The sequence below is a fragment of the Hypanus sabinus genome, chromosome 30 (genome assembly GCF_030144855.1).
Source record: "Hypanus sabinus isolate sHypSab1 chromosome 30, sHypSab1.hap1, whole genome shotgun sequence".
Taxonomy (NCBI): Eukaryota; Metazoa; Chordata; class Chondrichthyes; order Myliobatiformes; family Dasyatidae; genus Hypanus; species Hypanus sabinus.
In genome coordinates this window covers 5,112,658-5,135,365 of record NC_082735.1, presented here as the reverse complement: position 1 = coordinate 5,135,365, position 22,708 = coordinate 5,112,658, and positions in this window count along the sequence as shown.

The following is a 22,708-nucleotide window of genomic DNA, read 5'->3' as shown; positions in this document are numbered from 1 at the left end:
CACAAAATGTATTGAATAGAATGTAAAGCATTCAACTCAATGGAGTGAACAGTTCAAATTTGCTGAAATCCAGTATGTGCTAACATGATGTAAACCATATTATTATGCACAGCATATGATTTAGAGTAGTCTGCAACCAATTTTATGTGCTAACTAAGCACAAGAATTTACTTTCAGTAACATAACGTTTTCTACTCACTGGAACATTAGCGTTTGCAGAACCAAATCAATTCAATGGCTGTTCCACTGTAAAGGATACCAAGTAGTTTACTGAATTCAGCTTGCATTGGTGTATTCCACGGCATTGAGCACTCTACATGCAATATCTATACTCTTCCAGATCACCTTGAGTAGGTAGGTACACTAGCTTATCACAAAATGTTTTGAATAGAAAGTAAAGCATTCAACTCAAAGGAGTGTATAGTTCAAATTTGCTGAAAACAGGTATGTGCTAACATGAAGTAAACTTTGATATTATACTCACCATATGATTTAGAGTAGTCTGCAACCAATTTTATGAGTGTGCCTACTAAGCTCAAGATGTTACTTTCAGTAACATCTACTTTTCTACACAGTGGAACATTAGCGTTAGCAGAACAAAACCAATTGAATGGCTGTTCCACTGTAAAGGGTACTAGGTAGGTTCCTGAATTCAGCTTGCATTGGTGAATTCCATGGCATTGAGCACTCTACATGCAATATCTATAGAGTTCCAGATCACCTTGAGCAGTTATATACACTACCTTATCACAAACTGTATTGAATAGAAAGTAAAGCATTCAACTCAAAGGAGTGTATAGTTCAAATTTGCTGAAAACAAGTATGTGCTAACATGATGTAAACCATATTATTATGCACAGCATATGATTTAGAGTAGTCTGCAACCAATTTTATGAGTGTGCTAACTAAGCACAAGAATTTACTTTCAGTAACATAACGTTTTCTACTCACTGGAACTTTAGCGTTTGCAGAACCAAATCAATTCAATGGCTGTTCCACTGTAAAGGATACCAAGTAGGTTACTGAATTCAGCTTGCATTGGTGTATTCCACGGCATTGAGCACTCTACATGCAATATCTATACTCTTCCAGATTACCTTGAGTAGGTAGGTACACTAGCTTATCACAAAATGTATTCAATAGAAAGTAAAGCATTCAACTCAATGGAGTGTATAGTTCAAATTTGCTGAAAACAAGTATGTGCTAACATGAAGTAAACTTTGATATTATACTCACCATATGATTTAGAGTATTCTGCAACCAATTTTATGAGTGTGCTAGCTAAGCACCAGAATTTCCTTTAAGGAACATAACGTTTTCTACTCACTGGAACATTAGCGTTTGCAGAACAAAACCAATTCAATGGCTGTTCCACTGTAAAGGGTACTAGGTAGGTTACTGAATTCAGCTTGCATTGGTGTATTCCATGGCATTGAGCACTCTACATGCAACATCTATAAAGTTCCAGATCAGCTTGAGCAGTTATATACACTACCTTATCACAAACTGTATTGACTAGTATGTAAAGCATTCAACTCAATGGAGTGTATAGTTCAAATTTGCTGAAATCCAGTATGTGCTAACATGATGTAAACCATATTATTATGCACAGCATATGATTTAGAGTAGTCTGCAACCAATTTTATGAGTGTGCTAACTAAGCACAAGAATTTACTTTCAATAACATAACGTTTTCTACTCACTGGAACATTAGCGTTTGCAGAACCAAATCAATTCAATGGCTGTTCCACTGTAAAGGATACCAAGTAGGTTACTGAATTCAGCTTGCATTGGTGTATTCCAAGGCATTGAGCACTCTACATGCAATATCTATACTCTTCCAGATCACCTTGAGTAGGTAGGTACACTAGCTTATCACAAAATGTATTGAATAGAAAGTAAAGCATTCAACTGAAAGGAGTGTATAGTTCAAATTTGCTGAAAACAAGTATGTGCTAACATGAAGTAAACTTTGATATTATACTCACCATATGATTTAGAGTATTCTGCAACCAATTTTATGAGTGTGCTAACTAAGCACCAGAATTTCCTATAAGGAACATAACGTTTTCTACTCATTGGAACATTAGCGTTTGCAGAACCAAATCAATTCAATGGCTGTTCCACTGTAAAGGATACCAAGTAGTTACTGAATTCAGCTTGCATTGGTGTATTCCATGGCATTGAGCACTCTACATGCAATATCTATACAGTTCCAGATCACCTTGAGTAGGTAGGTACACTAGCTTATCACAAAATGTATTGAATAGAATGTAAAGCATTCAACTCAATGGAGTGAACAGTTCAAATTTGCTGAAATCCAGTATGTGCTAACATGATGTAAACCATATTATTATGCACAGCATATGATTTAGAGTAGTCTGCAACCAATTTTATGTGCTAACTAAGCACAAGAATTTACTTTCAGTAACATAACGTTTTCTACTCACTGGAACATTAGCGTTTGCAGAACCAAATCAATTCAATGGCTGTTCCACTGTAAAGGATACCAAGTAGTTTACTGAATTCAGCTTGCATTGGTGTATTCCACGGCATTGAGCACTCTACATGCAATATCTATACTCTTCCAGATCACCTTGAGTAGGTAGGTACACTAGCTTATCACAAAATGTTTTGAATAGAAAGTAAAGCATTCAACTCAAAGGAGTGTATAGTTCAAATTTGCTGAAAACAGGTATGTGCTAACATGAAGTAAACTTTGATATTATACTCACCATATGATTTAGAGTAGTCTGCAACCAATTTTATGAGTGTGCCTACTAAGCTCAAGATGTTACTTTCAGTAACATCTACTTTTCTACACAGTGGAACATTAGCGTTAGCAGAACAAAACCAATTGAATGGCTGTTCCACTGTAAAGGGTACTAGGTAGGTTCCTGAATTCAGCTTGCATTGGTGAATTCCATGGCATTGAGCACTCTACATGCAATATCTATAGAGTTCCAGATCACCTTGAGCAGTTATATACACTACCTTATCACAAACTGTATTGAATAGAAAGTAAAGCATTCAACTCAAAGGAGTGTATAGTTCAAATTTGCTGAAAACAAGTATGTGCTAACATGATGTAAACCATATTATTATGCACAGCATATGATTTAGAGTAGTCTGCAACCAATTTTATGAGTGTGCTAACTAAGCACAAGAATTTACTTTCAGTAACATAACGTTTTCTACTCACTGGAACTTTAGCGTTTGCAGAACCAAATCAATTCAATGGCTGTTCCACTGTAAAGGATACCAAGTAGGTTACTGAATTCAGCTTGCATTGGTGTATTCCACGGCATTGAGCACTCTACATGCAATATCTATACTCTTCCAGATTACCTTGAGTAGGTAGGTACACTAGCTTATCACAAAATGTATTCAATAGAAAGTAAAGCATTCAACTCAATGGAGTGTATAGTTCAAATTTGCTGAAAACAAGTATGTGCTAACATGAAGTAAACTTTGATATTATACTCACCATATGATTTAGAGTATTCTGCAACCAATTTTATGAGTGTGCTAGCTAAGCACCAGAATTTCCTTTAAGGAACATAACGTTTTCTACTCACTGGAACATTAGCGTTTGCAGAACAAAACCAATTCAATGGCTGTTCCACTGTAAAGGGTACTAGGTAGGTTACTGAATTCAGCTTGCATTGGTGTATTCCATGGCATTGAGCACTCTACATGCAACATCCATAAAGTTCCAGATCAGCTTGAGCAGTTATATACACTACCTTATCACAAACTGTATTGACTAGTATGTAAAGCATTCAACTCAATGGAGTGTATAGTTCAAATTTGCTGAAATCCAGTATGTGCTAACATGATGTAAACCATATTATTATGCACAGCATATGATTTAGAGTAGTCTGCAACCAATTTTATGAGTGTGCTAACTAAGCACAAGAATTTACTTTCAATAACATAACGTTTTCTACTCACTGGAACATTAGCGTTTGCAGAACCAAATCAATTCAATGGCTGTTCCACTGTAAAGGATACCAAGTAGGTTACTGAATTCAGCTTGCATTGGTGTATTCCACGGCATTGAGCACTCTACATGCAATATCTATACTCTTCCAGATCACCTTGAGTAGGTAGGTACACTAGCTTATCACAAAATGTATTGAATAGAAAGTAAAGCATTCAACTGAAAGGAGTGTATAGTTCAAATTTGCTGAAAACAAGTATGTGCTAACATGAAGTAAACTTTGATATTATACTCACCATATGATTTAGAGTATTCTGCAACCAATTTTATGAGTGTGCTAACTAAGCACCAGAATTTCCTATAAGGAACATAACGTTTTCTACTCATTGGAACATTAGCGTTTGCAGAACCAAATCAATTCAATGGCTGTTCCACTGTAAAGGATACCAAGTAGTTACTGAATTCAGCTTGCATTGGTGTATTCCATGGCATTGAGCACTCTACATGCAATATCTATACAGTTCCAGATCACCTTGAGTAGGTAGGTACACTAGCTTATCACAAAATGTATTGAATAGAATGTAAAGCATTCAACTCAATGGAGTGAACAGTTCAAATTTGCTGAAATCCAGTATGTGCTAACATGATGTAAACCATATTATTATGCACAGCATATGATTTAGTGTAGTCTGCAACCAATTTTATGTGCTAACTAAGCACAAGAATTTACTTTCAGTAACATAACGTTTTCTACTCACTGGAACATTAGCGTTTGCAGAACCAAATCAATTCAATGGCTGTTCCACTGTAAAGGATACCAAGTAGTTACTGAATTCAGCTTGCATTGGTGTATTCCATGGCATTGAGCACTCTACCTGCAATATCTATACTCTTCCAGATCACCTTGAGTAGGTAGGTACACTAGCTTATCACAAAATGTTTTGAATAGAAAGTAAAGCATTCAACTCAAAGGAGTGTATAGTTCAAATTTGCTGAAAACAGGTATGTGCTAACATGAAGTAAACTTTGATATTATACTCACCATATGATTTAGAGTAGTCTGCAACCAATTTTATGAGTGTGCCTACTAAGCTCAAGATGTTACTTTCAGTAACATCTACTTTTCTACACAGTGGAACATTAGCGTTAGCAGAACAAAACCAATTGAATGGCTGTTCCACTGTAAAGGGTACTAGGTAGGTTCCTGAATTCAGCTTGCATTGGTGAATTCCATGGCATTGAGCACTCTACATGCAATATCTATAGAGTTCCAGATCACCTTGAGCAGTTATATACACTACCTTATCACAAACTGTATTGAATAGAAAGTAAAGCATTCAACTCAAAGGAGTGTATAGTTCAAATTTGCTGAAAACAAGTATGTGCTAACATGATGTAAACCATATTATTATGCACAGCATATGATTTAGAGTAGTCTGCAACCAATTTTATGAGTGTGCTAACTAAGCACAAGAATTTACTTTCAGTAACATAACGTTTTCTACTCACTGGAACTTTAGCGTTTGCAGAACCAAATCAATTCAATGGCTGTTCCACTGTAAAGGATACCAAGTAGGTTACTGAATTCAGCTTGCATTGGTGTATTCCACGGCATTGAGCACTCTACATGCAATATCTATACTCTTCCAGATTACCTTGAGTAGGTAGGTACACTAGCTTATCACAAAATGTATTCAATAGAAAGTAAAGCATTCAACTCAATGGAGTGTATAGTTCAAATTTGCTGAAAACAAGTATGTGCTAACATGAAGTAAACTTTGATATTATACTCACCATATGATTTAGAGTATTCTGCAACCAATTTTATGAGTGTGCTAGCTAAGCACCAGAATTTCCTTTAAGGAACATAACGTTTTCTACTCACTGGAACATTAGCGTTTGCAGAACAAAACCAATTCAATGGCTGTTCCACTGTAAAGGGTACTAGGTAGGTTACTGAATTCAGCTTGCATTGGTGTATTCCATGGCATTGAGCACTCTACATGCAACATCTATAAAGTTCCAGATCAGCTTGAGCAGTTATATACACTACCTTATCACAAACTGTATTGACTAGTATGTAAAGCATTCAACTCAATGGAGTGTATAGTTCAAATTTGCTGAAATCCAGTATGTGCTAACATGATGTAAACATTATTATGCACAGCATATGATTTAGAGTAGTCTGCAACCAATTTTATGAGTGTGCTAACTAAGCACAAGAATTTACTTTCAGTAACATAACGTTTTCTACTCACTGGTACATTAGCGTTTGCAGAACAAAACCAATTCAATGGCTGTTCCACTGTAAAGGGTACTAGGTAGGTTACTGAATTCAGGTTGCATTGGTGAATTCCATGGCATTGAGCACTCTACATGCAATATCTATACAGTTCCAGATCACCTTCAGTAGTTATCTACACTAGCTTATCACAAAATGTATTGAATAGAAAGTAACGCATTCAACTCAAAGGAGTGTATAGTTCAAATTTGCTGAAAACAGGTATGTGCTAACATGAAGTATACTTTGATATTATACTCACCATATGATTTAGAGTAGTCTGCAACCAATTTTATGAGTGTGCCTACTAAGCTCAAGATGTTACTTTCAGTAACATCTACTTTTCTACACAGTGGAACATTAGCGTTTGCAGAACAAAACCAATTGAATGGCTGTTCCAGTGTAAAGGGTACTAGGTAGGTTACTGAATTCAGCTTGCATTGGTGAATTCCATGGCATTGAGCACTCTACATGCAATATCTATACAGTTCCAGATCACCTTGAGCAGTTATATACACTACCTTATCACAAACTATATTGAATAGAATGTAAAGCATTCAACTCAATGGAGTGTACAGTGCAAATTTGCTGAAATCCAGTATGTGCTAACATGATGTAAACCTTATTATTATGCACAGCATATGATTTAGAGTAGTCTGCAACCAATTTTATGAGTGTGCTAACTAAGCACAAGAATTTACTTTCAGTAACATAACGTTTTCTACTCACTGGAACATTAGCGTTTGCAGAACCAAATCAATTCAATGGCTGTTCCACTGTAAAGGATACCAAGTAGGTTACTGAATTCAGCTTGCATTGATGTATTCCACGGCATTGAGCACTCTACATGCAATATCTATACTCTTCCAGATCACCTTGAGTAGGTAGGTACACTAGCTTATCACAAAATGTATTGAATAGAAAGTAAAGCATTCAACTGAAAGGAGTGTATAGTTCAAATTTGCTGAAAACAAGTATGTGCTAACATGAAGTAAACTTTGATATTATACTCACCATATGATTTAGAGTATTCTGCAACCAATTTTATGAGTGTGCTAACTAAGCACCAGAATTTCCTATAAGGAACATAACGTTTTCTACTCACTGGAACATTAGCGTTTGCAGAACAAAACCAATTCATTGGCTGTTCCACTGTAAAGGGTACTAGGTAGGTTACTGAATTCAGCTTGCATTGGTGTATTCCATGGCATTGAGCACTCTACATGCAACATCTATAAAGTTCCAGATCAGCTTGAGCAGTTATGTACACTACCTTATCACAAACTGTATTGAATAGAATGTAAAGCATTCAACTCAATGGAGTGTATAGTTCAAATTTGCTGAAATCCAGTATGTGCTAACATGATGTAAACCTTATTATTATGCACAGCATATGATTTAGAGTAGTCTGCAACCAATTTTATGAGTGTGCTAACTAAGCACAAGAATTTACTTTCAGTAACATAACGTTTTCTACTCACTGGATCATTAGCGTTTGCAGACCAAATCAATTCAATGGCTGTTCCACTGTAAAGGATACCAAGTAGGTTACTGAATTCAGCTTGCATTGGTGTATTCCACGGCATTGAGCACTCTACATGCAATATCTATACTCTTCCAGATCACCTTGAGTAGGTAGGTACACTAGCTTATCACAAAATGTATTGAATAGAAAGTAAAGCATTCAACTGAAAGGAGTGTATAGTTCAAATTTGCTGAAAACAAGTATGTGCTAACATGAAGTAAACTTTGATATTATACTCACCATATGATTTAGAGTATTCTGCAACCAATTTTATGAGTGTGCTAACTAAGCACCAGAATTTCCTATAAGGAACATAACGTTTTCTACTCACTGGAACATTAGCGTTTGCAGAACAAAACCAATTCATTGGCTGTTCCACTGTAAAGGGTACTAGGTAGGTTACTGAATTCAGCTTGCATTGGTGTATTCCATGGCATTGAGCACTCTACATGCAACATCTATAAAGTTCCAGATCAGCTTGAGCAGTTATGTACACTACCTTATCACAAACTGTATTGAATAGAATGTAAAGCATTCAACTCAATGGAGTGTATAGTTCAAATTTGCTGAAATCCAGTATGTGCTAACATGATGTAAACCTTATTATTATGCACAGCATATGATTTAGAGTAGTCTGCAACCAATTTTATGAGTGTGCTAACTAAGCACAAGAATTTACTTTCAGTAACATAACGTTTTCTACTCACTGGATCATTAGCGTTTGCAGACCAAATCAATTCAATGGCTGTTCCACTGTAAAGGATACCAAGTAGGTTACTGAATTCAGCTTGCATTGGTGTATTCCACGGCATTGAGCACTCTACATGCAATATCTATACTCTTCCAGATCACCTTGAGTAGGTAGGTACACTAGCTTATCACAAAATGTATTGAATAGAAAGTAAAGCATTCAACTGAAAGGAGTGTATAGTTCAAATTTGCTGAAAACAAGTATGTGCTAACATGAAGTAAACTTTGATATTATACTCACCATATGATTTAGAGTATTCTGCAACCAATTTTATGAGTGTGCTAACTAAGCACCAGAATTTCCTATAAGGAACATAACGTTTTCTACTCACTGGAACATTAGCGTTTGCAGAACCAAATCAATTCAATGGCTGTTCCACTGTAAAGGATACCAAGTAGTTACTTAATTCAGCTTGCATTGGTGTATTCCATGGCATTGAGCACTCTACATGCAATATCTATACAGTTCCAGATCACCTTGAGCAGTTATATACACTACCTTATCACAAACTGTATTGAATAGAATGTAAAGAATTCAACTCAAAGGAGTGTATAGTTCAAATTTGCTGAAAACAAATATGTGCTAACATGATGTAAACCATATTATTATGCACAGCATATGATTTAGTGTAGTCTGCAACCAATTTTATGAGTGTGCTAACTAAGCACAAGAATTTACTTTCAATAACATAACGTTTTCTACTCACTGGAACATTAGCGTTTGCAGAACCAAATCAATTCAATGGCTGTTCCACTGTAAAGGATACCAAGTAGGTTACTGAATTCAGCTTGCATTGGTGTATTCCACGGCATTGAGCACTCTACATGCAATATCTATACTCTTCCAGATCACCTTGAGTAGGTAGGTACACTAGCTTATCACAAAATGTATTGAATAGAATGTAAAGCATTCAACTCAATGGAGTGAACAGTTCAAATTTGCTGAAATCCAGTATGTGCTAACATGATGTAAACCATATTATTATGCACAGCATATGATTTAGAGTAGTCTGCAACCAATTTTATGAGTGTGCTAACTAAGCACAAGAATTTACTTTCAGTAACATAACGTTTTCTACTCACTGGAACATTAGCGTTTGCAGAACCAAATCAATTCAATGGCTGTTCCACTGTAAAGGATACCAAGTAGTTTACTGAATTCAGCTTGCATTGGTGTATTCCACGGCATTGAGCACTCTACATGCAATATCTATACTCTTCCAGATCACCTTGAGTAGGTAGGTACACTAGCTTATCACAAAATGTTTTGAATAGAAAGTAAAGCATTCAACTCAAAGGAGTGTATAGTTCAAATTTGCTGAAAACAAGTATGTGCTAACATGAAGTAAACTTTGATATTATACTCACCATATGATTTAGAGTAGTCTGCAACCAATTTTATGAGTGTGCCTACTAAGCTCAAGATGTTACTTTCAGTAACATCTACTTTTCTACACAGTGGAACATTAGCGTTTGCAGAACAAAACCAATTCAATGGCTGTTCCAGTGTAAAGGGTACTAGGTAGGTTACTGAATTCAGCTTGCATTGGTGAATTCCATGGCATTGAGCACTCTACATGCAATATCTATACAGTTCCAGATCACCTTGAGCAGTTATATACACTACCTTATCACAAACTGTATTGAATAGAATGTAAAGCATTCAACTCAATGGAGTGTACAGTTCAAATTTGCTGAAATCCAGTATGTGCTAACATGATGTAAACCTTATTATTATGTACAGCATATGATTTAGAGTAGTCTGCAACCAATTTTATGAGTGTGCTAACTAAGCACAAGAATTTACTTTCAGTAACATAACGTTTTCCACTCACTGGAACTTTAGCGTTTGCAGAACCAAATCAATTCAATGGCTGTTCCACTGTAAAGAATACCAAGTAGTTACTGAATTCAGCTTGCATTGGTGTATTCCATGGCATTGAGCACTCTACCTGCAATATCTATACTCTTCCAGATCACCTTGAGTAGGTAGGTACACTAGCTTATCACAAAATGTATTGAATAGAAAGTAAAGCATTCAACTCAAAGGAGTGTATAGTTCAAATTTGCTGAAAACAAGTATGTGCTAACATGAAGTAAACTTTGATATTATACTCACCATATGATTTAGAGTAGTCTGCAACCAATTTTATGAGTGTGCTAACTAAGCACCAGAATTTAATTTCAGTAACATAAAGTTTTCAACTCACTGGAACATTAGCGTTTGTAGTACAAAACCAATTCAATGGCTGTTCCACTGTAAAGGGTAACAAGTAGGTTACTTAATTCAGCTTGCATTGGTGTATTCCATGGCATTGAGCACTCTACATGCAATATCTATACTCTTCCAGATTACCTTGAGTAGGTAGGTACACTAGCTTATCACAAAATGTATTCAATAGAAAGTAAAGCATTCAACTCAAAGGAGTGTATAGTTCAAATTTGCTGAAAACAAATATGTGCTAACATGAAGTAAACTTTGATATTATACTCACCATATGATTTAGAGTAGTCTGCAACCAATTTTATGAGTGTGCTAACTAAGCACCAGAATTTAATTTCAGTAACATAAAGTTTTCAACTCACTGGAACATTAGCGTTTGCAGAACCAAATCAATTCAATGGCGGTTCCACTTAAAGGATACCAAGTAGGTTACTGAATTCAGCTTGCATCGGTGTATTCCACGGCATTGAGCACTCTACATGCAATATCTATACTCTTCCAGATTACCTTGAGTAGGTAGGTACACTAGCTTATCACAAAATGTATTCAATAGAAAGTAAAGCATTCAAATCAATGGAGTGTATAGTTCAAATTTGCTGAAAACAAGTATGTGCTAACATGAAGTAAACTTTGATATTATACTCACCATATGATTTAGAGTATTCTGCAACCAATTTTATGAGTGTGCTAACTAAGCACCAGAATTTCCTTTAAGGAACATAACGTTTTCTACTCACTGGAACATTAGCGTTTGCAGAACAAAACCAATTCAATGGCTGTTCCACTGTAAAGGGTACTAGGTAGGTTACTGAATTCAGCTTGCATTGGTGTATTCCATGGCATTGAGCACTCTACATGCAACATCTATAAAGTTCCAGATCAGCTTGAGCAGTTATATACACTACCTTATCACAAACTGTATTGAATAGTATGTAAAGCATTCAACTCAATGGAGTGTATAGTTCAAATTTGCTGAAATCCAGTATGTGCTAACATGATGTAAACATTATTATGCACAGCATATGATTTAGAGTAGTCTGCAACCAATTTTATGAGTGTGCTAACTAAGCACAAGAATTTACTTTCAGTAACATAACGTTTTCTACTCACTGGAACATTAGCGTTTGCAGAACAAAACCAATTCAATGGCTGTTCCACTGTAAAGGGTACTAGGTAGGTTACTGAATTCAGGTTGCATTGGTGAATTCCATGGCATTGAGCACTCTACATGCAATATCTATACAGTTCCAGATCACCTTCAGTAGTTATCTACACTAGCTTATCACAAAATGTATTGAATAGAAAGTAAAGCATTCAACTCAAAGGAGTGTATAGTTCAAATTTGCTGAAAACAGGTATGTGCTAACATGAAGTATACTTTGATATTATACTCACCATATGATTTAGAGTAGTCTGCAACCAATTTTATGAGTGTGCCTACTAAGCTCAAGATGTTACTTTCAGTAACATCTACTTTTCTACACAGTGGAACATTAGCGTTTGCAGAACAAAACCAATTGAATGGCTGTTCCAGTGTAAAGGGTACTAGGTAGGTTACTGAATTCAGCTTGCATTGGTGAATTCCATGGCATTGAGCACTCTACATACAATATCTATACAGTTCCAGATCACCTTGAGCAGTTATATACACTACCTTATCACAAACTGTATTGAATAGAATGTAAAGCATTCAACTCAAAGGAGTGTATAGTTCAAATTTGCTGAAAACAAGTATGTGCTAACATGATATAAACCATATTATTATGCACAGCATATGATTTAGAGTAGTCTGCAACCAATTTTATGAGTGTGCTAACTAAGCACAAGAATTTACTTTCAATAACATAACGTTTTCTACTCACTGGAACATTAGCGTTTGCAGAACCAAATCAATTCAATGGCTGTTCCACTGTAAAGGATACCAAGTAGGTTACTGAATTCAGCTTGCATTGGTGTATTCCACGGCATTGAGCACTCTACATGCAATATCTATACTCTTCCAGATCACCTTGAGTAGGTAGGTACACTAGCTTATCACAAAATGTATTGAATAGAATGTAAAGCATTCAACTCAATGGAGTGAACAGTTCAAATTTGCTGAAATCCAGTATGTGCTAACATGATGTAAACCATATTATTATGCACAGCATATGATTTAGAGTAGTCTGCAACCAATTTTATGAGTGTGCTAACTAAGCACAAGAATTTACTTTCAGTAACATAACGTTTTCTACTCACTGGAACATTAGCGTTTGCAGAACCAAATCAATTCAATGGCTGTTCCACTGTAAAGGATAGCAAGTAGGTTACTGAATTCAGCTTGCATTGGTGTATTCCACGGCATTGAGCACTCTACATGCAATATCTATACTCTTCCAGATCACCTTGAGTAGGTAGGTACACTAGCTTATCACAAAATGTTTTGAATATAAAGTAAAGCATTCAACTCAAAGGAGTGTATAGTTCAGATTTGCTGAAAACAAGTATGTGCTAACATGAAGTAAACTTTGATATTATACTCACCATATGATGTAGAGTAGTCTGCAACCAATTTTATGAGTGTGCCTACTAAGCTCAAGATGTTACTTTCAGTAACATCTACTTTTCTACACAGTGGAACATTAGCTTTTGCAGATCAAAACCAATTCAATGGCTGTTCCAGTGTAAAGCGTACTAGGTAGGTTACTGAATTCAGCTTGCATTGGTGATTTCCATGGCATTGAGCACTCTACATAAAATATCTATAGAGTTCCAGATCACCTTGAGCAGTTATATACACTACCTTATCACAAACTCTATTGAATAGAATGTAAAGCTTTCAACTCAATGGAGTGTACAGTTCAAATTTGCTGAAATCCAGTATGTGCTAACATGATGTAAACCTTATTATTATGTAAAACATATGATTTAGAGTAGTCTGCAACCAATTTTATGAGTGTGCTAACTAAGCACAAGAATTTACTTTCAGTAACATAACGTTTTCTACTCACTGGAACTTTAGCGTTTGCAGAACCAAATCAATTCAATGGCTGTTCCACTGTAAAGGATACCAAGTAGTTACTGAATTCAGCTTGCATTGGTGTATTCCATGGCATTGAGCACTCTACCTGCAATATCTATACTCTTCCAGATCACCTTGAGTAGGTAGGTACACTAGCTTATCACAAAATGTATTGAATAGAAAGTAAAGCATTCAACTCAAAGGAGTGTATAGTTCAAATTTGCTGAAAACAAGTATGTGCTAACATGAAGTAAACTTTGATATTATACTCACCATATGATTTAGAGTATTCTGCAACCAATTTTATGAGTGTGCTAACTAAGCACCAGAATTTCCTTTAAGGAACATAACGTTTTCTACTCACTGGAACATTAGCGTTTGCAGAACAAAACCAATTCAATGGCTGTTCCACTGTAAAGGGTACTAGGTAGGTTACTGAATTCAGCTTGCATTGGTGTATTCCATGGCATTGAGCACTCTACATGCAACATCTATAAAGTTCCAGATCAGCTTGAGCAGTTATATACACTACCTTATCACAAACTGTATTGAATAGTATGTAAAGCATTCAACTCAATGGAGTGTATAGTTCAAATTTGCTGAAATCCAGTATGTGCTAACATGATGTAAACATTATTATGCACAGCATATGATTTAGAGTAGTCTGCAACCAATTTTATGAGTGTGCTAACTAAGCACAAGAATTTACTTTCAGTAACATAACGTTTTCTACTCACTGGAACATTAGCGTTTGCAGAACAAAACCAATTCAATGGCTGTTCCACTGTAAAGGGTACTAGGTAGGTTACTGAATTCAGGTTGCATTGGTGAATTCCATGGCATTGAGCACTCTACATGCAATATCTATACAGTTCCAGATCACCTTCAGTAGTTATCTACACTAGCTTATCACAAAATGTATTGAATAGAAAGTAAAGCATTCAACTCAAAGGAGTGTATAGTTCAAATTTGCTGAAAACAGGTATGTGCTAACATGAAGTATACTTTGATATTATACTCACCATATGATTTAGAGTAGTCTGCAATCAATTTTATGAGTGTGCCTACTAAGCTCAAGATGTTACTTTCAGTAACATCTACTTTTCTACTCAGTGGAACATTAGCGTTTGCAGAACAAAACCAATTGAATGGCTGTTCCAGTGTAAAGGTTACTAGGTAGGTTACTGAATTCAGCTTGCATTGGTGAATTCCATGGCATTGAGCACTCTACATGCAATATCTATACTCTTCCAGATCACCTTGAGTAGGTAGGTACACTAGCTTATCACAAAATGTATTGAATAGAATGTAAAGCATTCAACTCAATGGAGTGAACAGTTCAAATTTGCTGAAATCCAGTATGTGCTAACATGATGTAAACCATATTATTATGCACAGCATATGATTTAGAGTAGTCTGCAACCAATTTTATGAGTGTGCTAACTAAGCACAAGAATTTACTTTCAGTAACATAACGTTTTCTACTCACTGGAACATTAGCGTTTGCAGAACCAAATCAATTCAATGGCTGTTCCACTGTAAAGGATACCAAGTAGGTTACTGAATTCAGCTTGCATTGGTGTATTCCACGGCATTGAGCACTCTACATGCAATATCTATACTCTTCCAGATCACCTTGAGTAGGTAGGTACACTAGCTTATCACAAAATGTTTTGAATAGAAAGTAAAGCATTCAACTCAAAGGAGTGTATAGTTCAGATTTGCTGAAAACAAGTATGTGCTAACATGAAGTAAACTTTGATATTATACTCACCATATGATGTAGAGTAGTCTGCAACCAATTTTATGAGTGTGCCTACTAAGCTCAAGATGTTACTTTCATTAACATCTACTTTTCTACACAGTGGAACATTAGCTTTTGCAGAACAAAACCAATTCAATGGCTGTTCCAGTGTAAAGCGTACTAGGTAGGTTACTGAATTCAGCTTGCAATGGTGAATTCCATGGCATTGAGCACTCTACCTGCAATATCTATACTCTTCCAGATCACCTTGAGTAGGTAGGTACACTAGCTTATCACAAACTGTATTGAATAGAATGTAAAGCTTTCAACTCAATGGAGTGTACAGTTCAAATTTGCTGAAATCCAGTATGTGCTAACATGATGTAAACCTTATTATTATGTAAAACATATGATTTAGAGTAGTCTGCAACCAATTTTATGAGTGTGCTAACTAAGCACAAGAATTTACTTTCAGTAACATAACGTTTTCTACTCACTGGAACTTTAGCGTTTGCAGAACCAAATCAATTCAATGGCTGTTCCACTGTAAAGGATACCAAGTAGTTACTGAATTCAGCTTGCATTGGTGTATTCCATGGCATTGAGCACTCTACCTGCAATATCTATACTCTTCCAGATCACCTTGAGTAGGTAGGTACACTAGCTTATCACAAAATGTATTGAATAGAAAGTAAAGCATTCAACTCAAAGGAGTGTATAGTTCAAATTTGCTGAAAACAAGTATGTGCTAACATGAAGTAAACTTTGATATTATACTCACCATATGATTTAGAGTAGTCTGCAACCAATTTTATGAGTGTGCCTACTAAGCTCAAGATGTTACTTTCAGTAACATCTACTTTTCTACACAGTGGAACATTAGCGTTTGCAGAACAAAACCAATTCAATGGCTGTTCCAGTGTAAAGGGTACTAGGTAGGTTACTGAATTCAGCTTGCATTGGTGAATTCCATGGCATTGAGCACTCTACATGCAATATCTATACAGTTCCAGATCACCTTGAGCAGTTATATACACTACCTTATCACAAACTGTATTGAATAGAATGTAAAGCATTCAACTCAATGGAGTGTACAGTTCAAATTTGCTGAAATCCAGTATGTGCTAACATGATGTAAACCTTATTATTATGTACAGCATATGATTTAGAGTAGTCTGCAACCAATTTTATGAGTGTGCTAACTAAGCACAAGAATTTACTTTCAGTAACATAACGTTTTCCACTCACTGGAACTTTAGCGTTTGCAGAACCAAATCAATTCAATGGCTGTTCCACTGTAAAGAATACCAAGTAGTTACTGAATTCAGCTTGCATTGGTGTATTCCATGGCATTGAGCACTCTACCTGCAATATCTATACTCTTCCAGATCACCTTGAGTAGGTAGGTACACTAGCTTATCACAAAATGTATTGAATAGAAAGTAAAGCATTCAACTCAAAGGAGTGTATAGTTCAAATTTGCTGAAAACAAGTATGTGCTAACATGAAGTAAACTTTGATATTATACTCACCATATGATTTAGAGTAGTCTGCAACCAATTTTATGAGTGTGCTAACTAAGCACCAGAATTTAATTTCAGTAACATAAAGTTTTCAACTCACTGGAACATTAGCGTTTGTAGTACAAAACCAATTCAATGGCTGTTCCACTGTAAAGGGTAACAAGTAGGTTACTTAATTCAGCTTGCATTGGTGTATTCCATGGCATTGAGCACTCTACATGCAATATCTATACTCTTCCAGATTACCTTGAGTAGGTAGGTACACTAGCTTATCACAAAATGTATTCAATAGAAAGTAAAGCATTCAACTCAAAGGAGTGTATAGTTCAAATTTGCTGAAAACAAGTATGTGCTAACATGAAGTAAACTTTGATATTATACTCACCATATGATTTAGAGTAGTCTGCAACCAATTTTATGAGTGTGCTAACTAAGCACCAGAATTTAATTTCAGTAACATAAAGTTTTCAACTCACTGGAACATTAGCGTTTGCAGAACCAAATCAATTCAATGGCTGTTCCACTTAAAGGATACCAAGTAGGTTACTGAATTCAGCTTGCATCGGTGTATTCCACGGCATTGAGCACTCTACATGCAATATCTATACTCTTCCAGATTACCTTGAGTAGGTAGGTACACTAGCTTATCACAAAATGTATTCAATAGAAAGTAAAGCATTCAAATCAATGGAGTGTATAGTTCAAATTTGCTGAAAACAAGTATGTGCTAACATGAAGTAAACTTTGATATTATACTCACCATATGATTTAGAGTATTCTGCAACCAATTTTATGAGTGTGCTAACTAAGCACCAGAATTTCCTTTAAGGAACATAACGTTTTCTACTCACTGGAACATTAGCGTTTGCAGAACAAAACCAATTCAATGGCTGTTCCACTGTAAAGGGTACTAGGTAGGTTACTGAATTCAGCTTGCATTGGTGTATTCCATGGCATTGAGCACTCTACATGCAACATCTATAAAGTTCCAGATCAGCTTGAGCAGTTATATACACTACCTTATCACAAACTGTATTGAATAGTATGTAAAGCATTCAACTCAATGGAGTGTATAGTTCAAATTTGCTGAAATCCAGTATGTGCTAACATGATGTAAACATTATTATGCACAGCATATGATTTAGAGTAGTCTGCAACCAATTTTATGAGTGTGCTAACTAAGCACAAGAATTTACTTTCAGTAACATAACGTTTTCTACTCACTGGAACATTAGCGTTTGCAGAACAAAACCAATTCAATGGCTGTTCCACTGTAAAGGGTACTAGGTAGGTTACTGAATTCAGGTTGCATTGGTGAATTCCATGGCATTGAGCACTCTACATGCAATATCTATACAGTTCCAGATCACCTTCAGTAGTTATCTACACTAGCTTATCACAAAATGTATTGAATAGAAAGTAAAGCATTCAACTCAAAGGAGTGTATAGTTCAAATTTGCTGAAAACAGGTATGTGCTAACATGAAGTATACTTTGATATTATACTCACCATATGATTTAGAGTAGTCTGCAATCAATTTTATGAGTGTGCCTACTAAGCTCAAGATGTTACTTTCAGTAACATCTACTTTTCTACTCAGTGGAACATTAGCGTTTGCAGAACAAAACCAATTGAATGGCTGTTCCAGTGTAAAGGTTACTAGGTAGGTTACTGAATTCAGCTTGCATTGGTGAATTCCATGGCATTGAGCACTCTACATGCAATATCTATACTCTTCCAGATCACCTTGAGTAGGTAGGTACACTAGCTTATCACAAAATGTATTGAATAGAATGTAAAGCATTCAACTCAATGGAGTGAACAGTTCAAATTTGCTGAAATCCAGTATGTGCTAACATGATGTAAACCATATTATTATGCACAGCATATGATTTAGAGTAGTCTGCAACCAATTTTATGAGTGTGCTAACTAAGCACAAGAATTTACTTTCAGTAACATAACGTTTTCTACTCACTGGAACATTAGCGTTTGCAGAACCAAATCAATTCAATGGCTGTTCCACTGTAAAGGATACCAAGTAGGTTACTGAATTCAGCTTGCATTGGTGTATTCCACGGCATTGAGCACTCTACATGCAATATCTATACTCTTCCAGATCACCTTGAGTAGGTAGGTACACTAGCTTATCACAAAATGTTTTGAATAGAAAGTAAAGCATTCAACTCAAAGGAGTGTATAGTTCAGATTTGCTGAAAACAAGTATGTGCTAACATGAAGTAAACTTTGATATTATACTCACCATATGATGTAGAGTAGTCTGCAACCAATTTTATGAGTGTGCCTACTAAGCTCAAGATGTTACTTTCATTAACATCTACTTTTCTACACAGTGGAACATTAGCTTTTGCAGAACAAAACCAATTCAATGGCTGTTCCAGTGTAAAGCGTACTAGGTAGGTTACTGAATTCAGCTTGCAATGGTGAATTCCATGGCATTGAGCACTCTACATGCAATATCTATAGAGTTCCAGATCACCTTGAGCAGTTATATACACTACCTTATCACAAACTGTATTGAATAGAATGTAAAGCTTTCAACTCAATGGAGTGTACAGTTCAAATTTGCTGAAATCCAGTATGTGCTAACATGATGTAAACCTTATTATTATGTAAAACATATGATTTAGAGTAGTCTGCAACCAATTTTATGAGTGTGCTAACTAAGCACAAGAATTTACTTTCAGTAACATAACGTTTTCTACTCACTGGAACTTTAGCGTTTGCAGAACCAAATCAATTCAATGGCTGTTCCACTGTAAAGGATACCAAGTAGGTTACTGAATTCAGCTTGCATTGGTGTATTCCATGGCATTGAGCACTCTACCTGCAATATCTATACTCTTCCAGATCACCTTGAGTAGGTAGGTACACTAGCTTATCACAAAATGTATTCAATAGAAAGTAAAGCATTCAACTCAATGGAGTGTATAGTTCAAATTTGCTGAAAACAAGTATGTGCTAACATGAAGTAAACTTTGATATTATACTCACCATATGATTTAGAGTATTCTGCAACCAATTTTATGAGTGTGCTAACTAAGCACCAGAATTTCCTTTAAGGAACATAACGTTTTCTACTCACTGGAACATTAGCGTTTGCAGAACAAAACCAATTCAATGGCTGTTCCACTGTAAAGGGTACTAGGTAGGTTACTGAATTCAGCTTGCATTGGTGTATTCCATGGCATTGAGCACTCTACATGCAACATCTATAAAGTTCCAGATCAGCTTGAGCAGTTATATACACTACCTTATCACAAACTGTATTGAATAGTATGTAAAGCATTCAACTCAAAGGAGTGTATAGTTTAAATTTGCTGAAATCCAGTATGTGCTAACATGATGTAAACATTATTATGCACAGCATATGATTTAGAGTAGTCTGCAACCAATTTTATGAGTGTGCTAACTAAGCACAAGAATTTACTTTCAGTAACATAACGTTTTCTACTCACTGGAACATTAGCGTTTGCAGAACCAAATCAATTCAATGGCTGTTCCACTGTAAAGGATACCAAGTAGGTTACTGAATTCAGCTTGCATTGGTGTATTCCACGGCATTGAGCACTCTACATGCAATATCTATACTCTTCCAGAACACCTTGAGTAGGTAGGTACACTAGCTTATCACAAAATGTATTGAATAGAATGTAAAGCATTCAACTCAATGGAGTGAACAGTTCAAATTTGCTGAAATCCAGTATGTGCTAACATGATGTAAACCATATTATTATGCACAGCATATGATTTAGAGTAGTCTGCAACCAATTTTATGAGTGTGCTAACTAAGCACAAGAATTTACTTTCAGTAACATAACGTTTTCTACTCACTGGAACATTAGCGTTTGCAGAACCAAATCAATTCAATGGCTGTTCCACTGTAAAGGATACCAAGTAGGTTACTGAATTCAGCTTGCATTGGTGTATTCCACGGCATTGAGCACTCTACATGCAATATCTATACTCTTCCAGATCACCTTGAGTAGGTAGGTACACTAGCTTATCACAAAATGTTTTGAATAGAAAGTAAAGCATTCAACTCAAAGGAGTGTATAGTTCAGATTTGCTGAAAACAAGTATGTGCTAACATGAAGTAAACTTTGATATTATACTCACCATATGATGTAGAGTAGTCTGCAACCAATTTTATGAGTGTGCCTACTAAGCTCAAGATGTTACTTTCAGTAACATAACGTTTTCTACTCACTGGAACATTAGCGTTTGCAGAACCAAATCAATTCAATGGCTGTTCCACTGTAAAGGATACCAAGTAGGTTACTGAATTCAGCTTGCATTGGTGTATTCCACGGCATTGAGCACTCTACATGCAATATCTATACTCTTCCAGATCACCTTGAGTAGGTAGGTACACTAGCTTATCACAAAATGTTTTGAATAGAAAGTAAAGCATTCAACTCAAAGGAGTGTATAGTTCAGATTTGCTGAAAACAAGTATGTGCTAACATGAAGTAAACTTTGATATTATACTCACCATATGATGTAGAGTAGTCTGCAACCAATTTTATGAGTGTGCCTACTAAGCTCAAGATGTTACTTTGATTAACATCTACTTTTCTACACAGTGGAACATTAGCTTTTGCAGAACAAAACCAATTCAATGGCTGTTCCAGTGTAAAGCGTACTAGGTAGGTTACTGAATTCAGCTTGCATTGGTGATTTCCATGGCATTGAGCACTCTACATAAAATATCTATAGAGTTCCAGATCACCTTGAGCAGTTATATACACTACCTTATCACAAACTGTATTGAATAGAATGTAAAGCTTTCAACTCAATGGAGTGTACAGTTCAAATTTGCTGAAATCCAGTATGTGCTAACATGATGTAAACCTTATTATTATGTAAAACATATGATTTAGAGTAGTCTGCAACCAATTTTATGAGTGTGCTAACTAAGCACAAGAATTTACTTTCAGTAACATAACGTTTTCTACTCACTGGAACTTTAGCGTTTGCAGAACCAAATCAATTCAATGGCTGTTCCACTGTAAAGGATACCAAGTAGGTTACTGAATTCAGCTTGCATTGGTGTATTCCATGGCATTGAGCACTCTACCTGCAATATCTATACTCTTCCAGATCACCTTGAGTAGGTAGGTACACTAGCTTATCACAAAATGTATTCAATAGAAAGTAAAGCATTCAACTCAATGGAGTGTATAGTTCAAATTTGCTGAAAACAAGTATGTGCTAACATGAAGTAAACTTTGATATTATACTCACCATATGATTTAGAGTATTCTGCAACCAATTTTATGAGTGTGCTAACTAAGCACCAGAATTTCCTTTAAGGAACATAACGTTTTCTACTCACTGGAACATTAGCGTTTGCAGAACAAAACCAATTCAATGGCTGTTCCACTGTAAAGGGTACTAGGTAGGTTACTGAATTCAGCTTGCATTGGTGTATTCCATGGCATTGAGCATTCTACATGCAACATCTATAAAGTTCCAGATCAGCTTGAGCAGTTATATACACTACCTTATCACAAACTGTATTGAATAGAATGTAAAGCATTCAACTCAATGGAGTGTATAGTTCAAATTTGCTATAATCCAGTATGTGCTAACATGATGTAAACCTTATTATTATGCACAGCATATGATTTAGAGTAGTCTGCAACCAATTTTATGAGTGTGCTAACTAAGCACAAGAATTTACTTTCAATAACAT